The sequence below is a fragment of the Ochlerotatus camptorhynchus genome, unplaced genomic scaffold (assembly GCF_037179485.1).
Source record: "Ochlerotatus camptorhynchus isolate MF236.1 unplaced genomic scaffold, CSIRO-AGI_Acam_v1.1 ptg000296l, whole genome shotgun sequence".
In the NCBI taxonomy this organism is placed as follows: domain Eukaryota; kingdom Metazoa; phylum Arthropoda; class Insecta; order Diptera; family Culicidae; genus Ochlerotatus; species Ochlerotatus camptorhynchus.
The window spans coordinates 561,572-571,045 of NW_027040785.1; positions in this window are offsets into that span (position 1 = coordinate 561,572).

Here is a 9,474-nt window from a genome sequence, read left to right on the forward strand (position 1 = left end):
TGAATGGCATGGTTTACACGTTCAATTCGCGTTCAAGTCAGTTGAATTCAACTGACTTGATCAATTGACTTGCCCTGTTTAAACCCAGCTTTACTCTCACTCTGGATGAACTCTGAGCTTCTAGCGTCGAACAAAAAAGTCATCCGGAGTCTCGAAAAGCGCACCTCACGTCAAATCATCCTCTCGCTGAAGCTCACTCTCCCTCTCTATCGAGGAGTTTTTGTTTACTTCTTCCATATTCCTGCCGCCACTCACTCGAGGTCAGGGCTGGCTAAACTCGCAGGACAAGAGTGTTTCAAAACATCCAGTGAGTTCGAGGAGTTTCAGCAAGCCTGCTTCTCAGAACTTCAGAGAAATTTCCAGGAATTCTGAGAACTTTGTAGAAGATTTGCATTTTTTCTAGAAATTCCAAGGGTTTCTCATAAGTTCAAAGAACTTTACTATAATATAAAGAACTTCCCAAAAATTTAGAAATATTCACAGAAGATGGCAAGTACTTTCCAGGAGTTTCGGGAATTACCCAAAATGTAAGATACTATAAAATCCCGAGAACTTCCCAAATATTCCGAGAACTTTACATATTTTCCTAGATCATACCAGAGTTTCCATGAACTTCCCAGAAGTTCCAAGAACACCCCACAAGATCCGAGTACATCTCAGAAATCGCGAGAACTTCTGAGAAGTTAGTAGGTGCTCCCAAAATTTGTATGACCTTTCGAACAACCCTGGAAAATGACTGGGATAATGCGTACCACCTGCACTTCGCGTACTTGAAGCCTCTTGCCAAGTAACTTCTATCCCATCCTCCCCGCGTTGCCTAGGGTACGAGTAACCTTAGGGAAGATCGAGTAGCCAACCCTGGTGAGAACTTTGGTCGTATGATGACAGGGAAGAGGGAACTGCATCTTTTTCCGAGGATGTGGCTTACAAAACCCGAGCGTCTGTTCTCCATGTTAGGGGCGGCTCAAACAGCGTCTGACTGGCATCCAGCGGTTGAATACGAAATGCTTCTCCCCGAAAGCTATACCCAAGATGGCAGTCCCATCACGGCGGATAGTTTAGCCAACCACCTACTGTCTCCGAAACCTACAAATTGTTACAGAAACCTATAGTGAAAGATTACGAACTGATTTAATGGCTTTCTGCTTAGCGCCCAAGCACAGGCTGCGCTCATCAAGTGGGAACCTATCAATGAGAGAATAATCGTTGCCAGATTCAGAACACGGGTCAGAAACCTTACCATAATCCAATGTTATGCGCCAACCGGTGCTGCCGAATTGCAGGACAAAGAGATTCTTTACAGTCAACTGAATGCTGTCGTGGATAAGACTCCAAGAGGTGATATCAAGATCTACACAGGCGACTTCAATGCGAAGATCGGCTCCGACAACTCGGACTATGAGCGCATTATGGGACGCCATGGTCTCGGAGATATGAGCGAGAACGGTGAGCTGCTTGCAGAGTTTTGTGGCAACAACGACAGGGTGATCGGGGGTTCGCTCTTCCCCCATCGCCCAGTACATGAAATCACATGGGTTTCCCGTGATGGATATACAGACAACCAAATCGACCACATCTGCATCAGCCGAAAATGGAAACGGAGCCTTCTTGATGTTTGGAATAAACGCAGCGCTGACATGGCGTCTCACCATCATCTCCTGGTCGGTGAGATCCGCCTACGCATTGTGCGGGTTCAACGGCGGGAGGAAAGACTCGGGCGGCGATTCAACACACGCCGACAGGAAGACCCAGCAGTGAAGAAATCGTTCGTCGAAGAACTCGAGGCTCGCGCAGCTAATATTCCGGAAGGTGGCAGCGTAGAAGAACAGTGGATGAGCATCAAGAATGCCTTTATTGAAACAAGCGAGAACAACCTGGGTGAGCTGCGCACTCAGAGGAAGGAGTGGATCACCAACTAGCGAGCGTGGATGGACTCCCTGGCTAATGAAGGGGAGAAAGCCGCAGCAACTGGCGATATCCACCTCCTCTATGAAGTTTCACGACGCCTGAGCGGGGCAAGGATGAACCCAAGGATGCCTGTAAAATACGCGACAGGACAGTTGCTCACCGACCCCTTTGACCAGTTGAAACGTTGGTTTGAGCACTTTGAACAACTTCTCGAAGTTTCAATGGTCAACCAATCATCAACATCTCGGCATGATCCGCCAAGGGTGAGGCACGTTACTCGCGTCAACACTGAAGCTCCATCATTGCAGGAGATAGAAGCAGCCATCCGAAGTATGAAGTCCAACAAAGCCCCGGGGGTCGATCGCTTATCAGCAGAGATGCTTAAAGCTGACCCCATGCTATCCTTACAAATGTTGCATCAGCTATTCGTCAATATCTGGGACATAACGACTTTTCCGGCTGACTGGATGCAGGGTGTCTTGGTAAAAGTACCCAAAGAGGGGGATCCAACTCTATGTGACAACTGGCGAGGCATCATGTTACTGTGTATTGTTCTCAAAGTTCTGTGTAAAGTTATCCTCAATCGGATACAGGAGAAGATCAACGCTACTCTCCGACGACAGCAGGCAGGATTCGTTCCGCATCATCTTGGAGCAGGTTAATGAGTTCCAAGAGTCCCTGTACTTGGTATTCATTGACTTCGAAAAAGCTTTCAACCGACTAAACCACGAAAACTTGTGGGGCGCTCTGAGACGCAAGGGAGTCCCTGATAAGATCGTCAACCTCATCGAAGCGCAGTACGAGGCTTTCTCATGCAGAGTGTTGCACAACGGAGCTTTGTCTGACCCTATTCGGGTAATCACGGGTGTAAGGAAAGGATGTATATTATCACCGCTACTGTTCTTCATCGTAATGGACGAGATCATGGTTGGAGCCGTTGACCGTGTACCGAACCGTGGGTTGCTGTGGCATCTCAACTACTTCGATTTGGCTGATGATGTTGCGTTATTAGAGCAACGGCGCTCTGACATGCAGAGTAAGCTCGATGACCTTGTGGAACGCTCCTCTGAAGCAGGTCTAACCATCAACTTTAACAAGACCAAATCGTTGGATGTCAACACGGAGAACCGTTCCAATTTCACGGTAGCTGGGCAGGCAGTGGAGAAAGTCGAAAGCTTCCAATATCTTGGCAGCCAGATAGCATCGGACGGCGGCACCAAGAGCGACATAGGTGCACGGATTAAGAAGGTGAGGGCTGCTTTTGCCAGTTTGCGAAATGTGTGGAAAGCTCTCGAACTCGAACGTGAAGTCTGTGCTGTTATACGCCAGTGAAACATGGTGTGTATCAGCGGAGAACACTCAGAAGCTACAGGTGTTTATCAACCGATGCCTGCGGTACATAATTCGTGCCACAATTGGATCTCAAATTCCGAGCCTCATCGTTTGTGCCATCAGAAGCCAATAGAGACAGAAATTCGTGAACGGAAGTGGAGGTGGGTCGGCCACACACTACGACGGAGCGGAAACGAAATCTGCAAGCAAAGCACTGGACTGGAATCCAGCAGGACATCGCAGCAGAGGCAGACCCAGAGGCTCGTGGCGGCGGAGCCTAAACAGTGAAATTAAGAACGTTGACCGAAATTTGACTTGGACACAGGTCAAGGCCAAAGCTAGTAATCGTCCAGGATGGAAATCTTTCACAAAGGCCCTTTGCACCCCTGGAGGTGCGCAGGATCGTTAAGTAAGTAAGTTTCGAAAAACTCTTAAAACTTGCTAGAAGATCCTAGAATTTCCCAGAAGTCCCAAGACTTTCTCCCCAGCTTCGAGAGTTCCGAAAACTTTTTAAAGTTTTAGACATTTCCGGTAAGTTCTCGGAATATATCGGAATTTTTGGGAGGTTCTTGAATTTCTGTGAAATTTTGTTGATTATGAATGTTGGTACACTCTTAACGCACATCGATAGGACTTTGAATGGGAGCAAGCTTTTGTATTATTTTCATTCCTTAATTTGTTTGCCGTCACAAAATTACGCCAAATTAAGCTTGCATGAATTTTTTATACTGTGGTGGTTCCCGTTCCAAAAAATACTCATATTGTAGAGTATTTGGCAGACAGTATTGGGTATTTTACAGATTTCCACAAACCGGATGAAATCATCTTGGATTTTAGAGAACCGAAATCAGATATCGAGTTCCAGCCTATACACATCGCCCCCGTTACAAATATATCTATATTTTACGATATTAGACAGTTTGACGCAAATCGGAAGTTGCCAGCTTGAATTCCAGAATGGCTTCAATCATTGATTTCCAGCCTCTACACGTCTTCCCTGTTCTGGCAACACCCATTTTGTTGGGTATTTGGGAGTTTTCAGCAACCGGATGCTACCATATTGGATATAGAAATGACGTCAAACATTGTCGTCCCCGTTCGAAAAAAATTGTGGGGTTGTGTATAGGACACGACCGCAGGGTTGACGTAGAATACGTTAAGCTGTGTAGTGAAATTCTAGATATTGATTTAAAATACAGTAGAGGTAACCTATGATTTCCGTCCTATGTACATATTTTGGATTTCCTACTTAGTAAAACTTGGTTAAATTCAGGACCGCATAAAAATGTGAATACATATTTTATTTCATTTGGTTCCCAAATTACAATCAGATATGAGTAAGGCTTTCTTCAGGTGATTTATTAAAGCGTCCAACAATGACCGTCATGATGGCTGATATTCCTTATCACTTCAAGATTTCTAGGACACAAATCTTGGATGGTTGTGACATCACTCATGAAATTGAAACTCCTTGTGTACTGGACTGCAACAAACGTGAAGTTCCAGTTTCTTTGTTATAAGGTTTGTGAGAGCTGATATCTGTACTCTTGAAATGTTTCTATGGTAATGAGATTGATCCTCAGCGATTCAACTTCAACTTCTTCCGAGAGAGCACTGCCTACGCATACTTGAGGCGTCCTGCCGTCGAGGTAGTCCGAGATGATCTTCACCAGGTATCTGGGGAAACAAAATTGCAGAAGCTTGTGCACCAAGCCATCGTGCCACACGTTATCGAATGCCTTTTCGATGTCCAGTATCGCCATGACCGTTGTCTTCAAGACCGACTTCGCCTGATTGATGAGGTTTGAGACCCGCTTGAGTTGGTCCACCGTCGAGTGACCTCGTCGGAATCCAAATTGCTCGTCCAGTAGGATGTCGTTCGCCTCGGTGTGCTCGAGGAGTCTGGCGTAAATGAGTTTTTCGAACAAATTGCTAAGCGAGGAAAGCAAACTGATCGGACGGTAGCTTGACGGCTTGGTAGGATCCTTTCCGCCTTCGGTATTGGTACCACCTTGGACCGTTCCCAGGTAGCTGGGAAGTGTCCAAGCTCCAGACAGCGATTGAAGACATTCACCAGAAGAGTATGCGCTTTCGGTCCCAAATTCTTCAGGACAATGTTGAAGAGTCCGTCAAAACCCGGTGCCTTCATGTTCTTCGTCGACTTGATGGTGTTCACCAGCTCATCAAGTGTGATTTTTCGGTCCACCGGAAGCTCGCTAGGCTCAGTAGCTAGCTGGTAGACGCTCTCAAGCACCGGACCCTCCATCGGGCTGACAATATCTCGACCCAGATTATGCGAAGCCTGCCTGTTCCTAAGTTTTTCCACCCTAACTGCCTGTTCCTAAGTTTTTCCACCCTAATGGCAATAATTTTGTTTAATTTGTTATATAAAACTTTCCTACCAACGTTTGGCGTTCTTTGGAACTGCCTCCAAACACAATTCCTAAGAGATATTATACGCTTGGTCTCATCATCAAGGTTGGTAAACTTACATGTCACCGGGGTTGTCGGGATGAACCGTTGTTCCGCTTCGTCTATGTCATCGAAGAGCGCTTGCAGTACGCCGTCGATTTCTTCCGTCGTCGTTAACGCAGGATTTTCGACCACTCGATCCTACATAAACCGCTGGAGTTGAAGCCAGTTCGCTCGATGATAGTTTGGCCTACGATGCTGCTGACGTTGGTTGATGGCTTGATTCATCTCGAAAACCACCGGTAGGTCGGATGACAGATCGGTAATGGCACGGGGCTCAGAGCAACCATCCGCAATGTTGGTGAGAACGATGTCGAGGGTGGATCCGACACCGGCTGGTGAGTAGAAGATAGGCGAGTCCGGATGGAGGACCACGTAGTGTCCCGCCTGCAGGTTCGTGGCCAGCACTGCTCCGTTCTTGTTACTTCTTGCGTTACCCCACAGCGAGTGGCGTGCGTTGAGATCACCGGCGAGGATAAACTAATCCTTCCGACGAGTCAACTTCTGGATGTCATTCTTGAGACGATCGATTGTTCCATCCGACTCCTTACATTGGGCAGGACAGTAGATGGCAATGAGTGTGATGAGACCATCCGGCGATGCCAGCTTGACTCCAATGGCTTCCACGAACGATAGACGAAAGTCAGGCAGCATCCTGTACTCCAGTCCTCTCCTGATGGCAATGGCAACGCACCACCCCTATGTGCTCGAACTCGGTCCAGTCTAGCAATTGTGTGATTTGGCAGGCTAAAGTTGACCTCCGGCTTGAGATACGTCTCCACATCAACATCGACATCGATGTTATGTTAGCGCAGGAAATCTACGATTTCCGGCTGTTTTCTCGCCACGGAAGGGGCGTTCCAATTAAGGGCGTTGATGGTGAACGTGAAAGTTCGTCATGAAGTGCATCATTTGCACCATCATGTTTTGCATTTCACTGACAAGCGTTGTCAGATAACTGATTACCTGCGTCAGACCATCGGTTGGAGGGACCAACGGTACAGCACCAGGCTGCGTTCCCCAGAATCCTAGAGGAGTGCTGCTAGGTTCGGCTTGCGTCGAATTCCTATACTGCCTTCTGGGCAGCGGAAGGGGAGGAAGATTTGGTGCGCGTCCTTCGGTTGGAGGAATCGGTGGAAAATCATTTTCCATATCGATTCCGGGTAGTTGCTTCTTTTTCTGCTGTCTCGGCTGGCTTGCTTTCTTCCGCAGTGCGATGAATTCAACGCGCTTGGGACACGATTGACTAGTCGATGTGTGGGCATTCCCGCAGTTGACACAGGTGGGCTGCTTGTCCTTCATGTCCACGATGCATTGGGCAGTGACATGTTGTTGGCCGCATTTGGAGCAACGTGACTTCATATGGCAGTTGTGCGCGCCATGTCCGAAATTCAAGCAGCTGGTACACTGCGTCACTTCACGGTGCACCGGCTTGTACCGCTCCCACTCGACGACGACACTGAGCAGCGTTCGGATTGGTACACAGCGGCAATTGGTACACAGCCCAAGAAGTAGGGTAAATGACGGCTTCGGCAGCCATCGACTGTTTTCGGCAACCACAATTTAAACGTTAATTTCACTGTATTTTCTCACTAAAACACTTCGCTGAATGTATTTAAACGATTCCTTAGTCTTTCAGGTTCAATCCTAATACATTTTCACGACTGATAAAACCTGTTATGTCAGGTGTTTCTTCAAATGAAACATAAGCACATGAAAATACGGTTGATTTCGAGTTGCCGATAATAGAACAACTGGTTAACACACAGTTTAAACGGAAAGGTTGCCAAAGTAAAAGAGGCTGCCGACAATAGTCACACTCACCTGAGAAGTTTGGAGCGCCTTAAAAACGTTTTTAAACCTAATAGAAGTGCGGAAGCTGCTTAGATTGCCGAGAATACGTAAATTCCCCTATTTCTCGATTACTTTTTCGGAGAAACGTATCAGCTTTTGTAAACAACGCATTTGATCGTCGATTTGGCGTAACTGGTAGTTCGCTCACGCATGCTAGTACTACCATCAGATAGGGGAACATTTTCCCAACCTGTTAGCGGTAAAGTAAACGAGATATGTAGTTATCATTCAGGCAAGGAACGTTTGCGCCATGGCGGCGACGCCGCAGCCAATGATCTCGACGGGAACGACGCGCAAAGTTCGAGGTGCAAAACTCGAACTCTGCGCGCTTGACAGGAACCGCCTTCCTACTGCTTCTGCTGCTGCTGCTGCTACCTGCTTACCCGCCGTCCGAAGCGAAAATGAGTTGAGGCACATTAGCAACGCTGTTTTATAACTTTTCTGATTCAAGCAGCACTTGATTATGAAGACTGGGTTTGGGGAGAACGTTTTTTTCATGAAAACAGTGATAAAATTATGACTTTTTATTTGTCCATCTTTAAAACAGGTTTTTTTTTATGAAAAATTAAAAAAAAAAGTTTATTTCAACAGCTTACGAAAGGTATTTCCTTATCGATTGGTGTATTCGGATTTTAATTTCATCTATAAATGACAAAGCTTATAGCGTTCAAAAAATTACACCTTTTCGTGACGGTCGCAATTTTAGATTTTCGATTTACCCTCAGTACCTTCCCGTAAGACGTAGTTTACGTCAAAATGCTCTTATTGTAGCATATTTGTTAATTTTCCACAAATCGGAAGATACATAAACATGCCTGGTATTTGTTTTATTGATGTCACGACAAAATACTCATTAAAGATGTTTTATCATTATAAAAGCAATAATTAATCCGTTTAGTGTCAAACGGAATCAAAAACCTCTCCATGTTTACAAATAAAACTAAAAGGATGGATCCGCCTAGAGACAGAGAAAAACATAATCGAGTGGGGCTTTCAAACGCAGAATCACAATGAAATGCCAAAGGATAATCGAGTAATAATTCTAGCAATGCTGTAGACGGAAGAGAAAAGGAATCCAATTCTAGAACTTTCTTGGAGGCCCCGCAGCTCCGACAAAATCGGTCAACAACAACAGAGCAGCCGACTGAGAACGGTTTGTTTACAAATGCTGATGGGCTCTTTTCTATTGTTGCTCCAGAAATGTGTGCGTGACGCTGAGAACATGCTAATAGAATCACGGACGCTGCTTAAACGGACAAGAAGAGTTCCTACATATTCAGAAAAGTCGAAGAAAAAATCTCGAAGATTCTTCAACAATCGAGCACCGCATGACAAAACACTGAATATCCCATTTTTCTCCTCTTCCGGTAGTAACTATAGGTACAAGTGAGGAGTGTTTTCCGAAGGAATCCGATTCTCTAATTCGCATCAATGATTGATTTCCAATTCATTAACCTTCCTGCGTCCTTTTTTTCTGCTTTCCTCTGATCGAGACCGTCAGATTTCAGCGAAATACCCACACCTGGAGGCACACATACAAAAAGGATATTCTGCACAAACCAACCAACCAACGCACTCAAGTCAATAATGGCACATAATTATATCCACTTCGCTGGGGAATACAATAAGCAGTTTCCTCGAATACGACGTCAAAGCTCAAAGCCATTCGGAAAGCTTCTTCTGTCTGAATCAGAAAGTGAAGCACAGCAGAGAGCTAAAAAAAGACCACACCAAGCTACTCCAACATCCGATGAAATGATCATCTTTGATTGCACGATAATTAGCGAACATGATTCGTTAGAGGACGGGTGAGAGAATAGTGGTTAGTTGGTTCGTTGCTCTGATTTCACAGTCGGTGGTGGAGCATGTGTCGCTTTTGTTGCTACTCTGACTGCTTCCTAGAGGTCT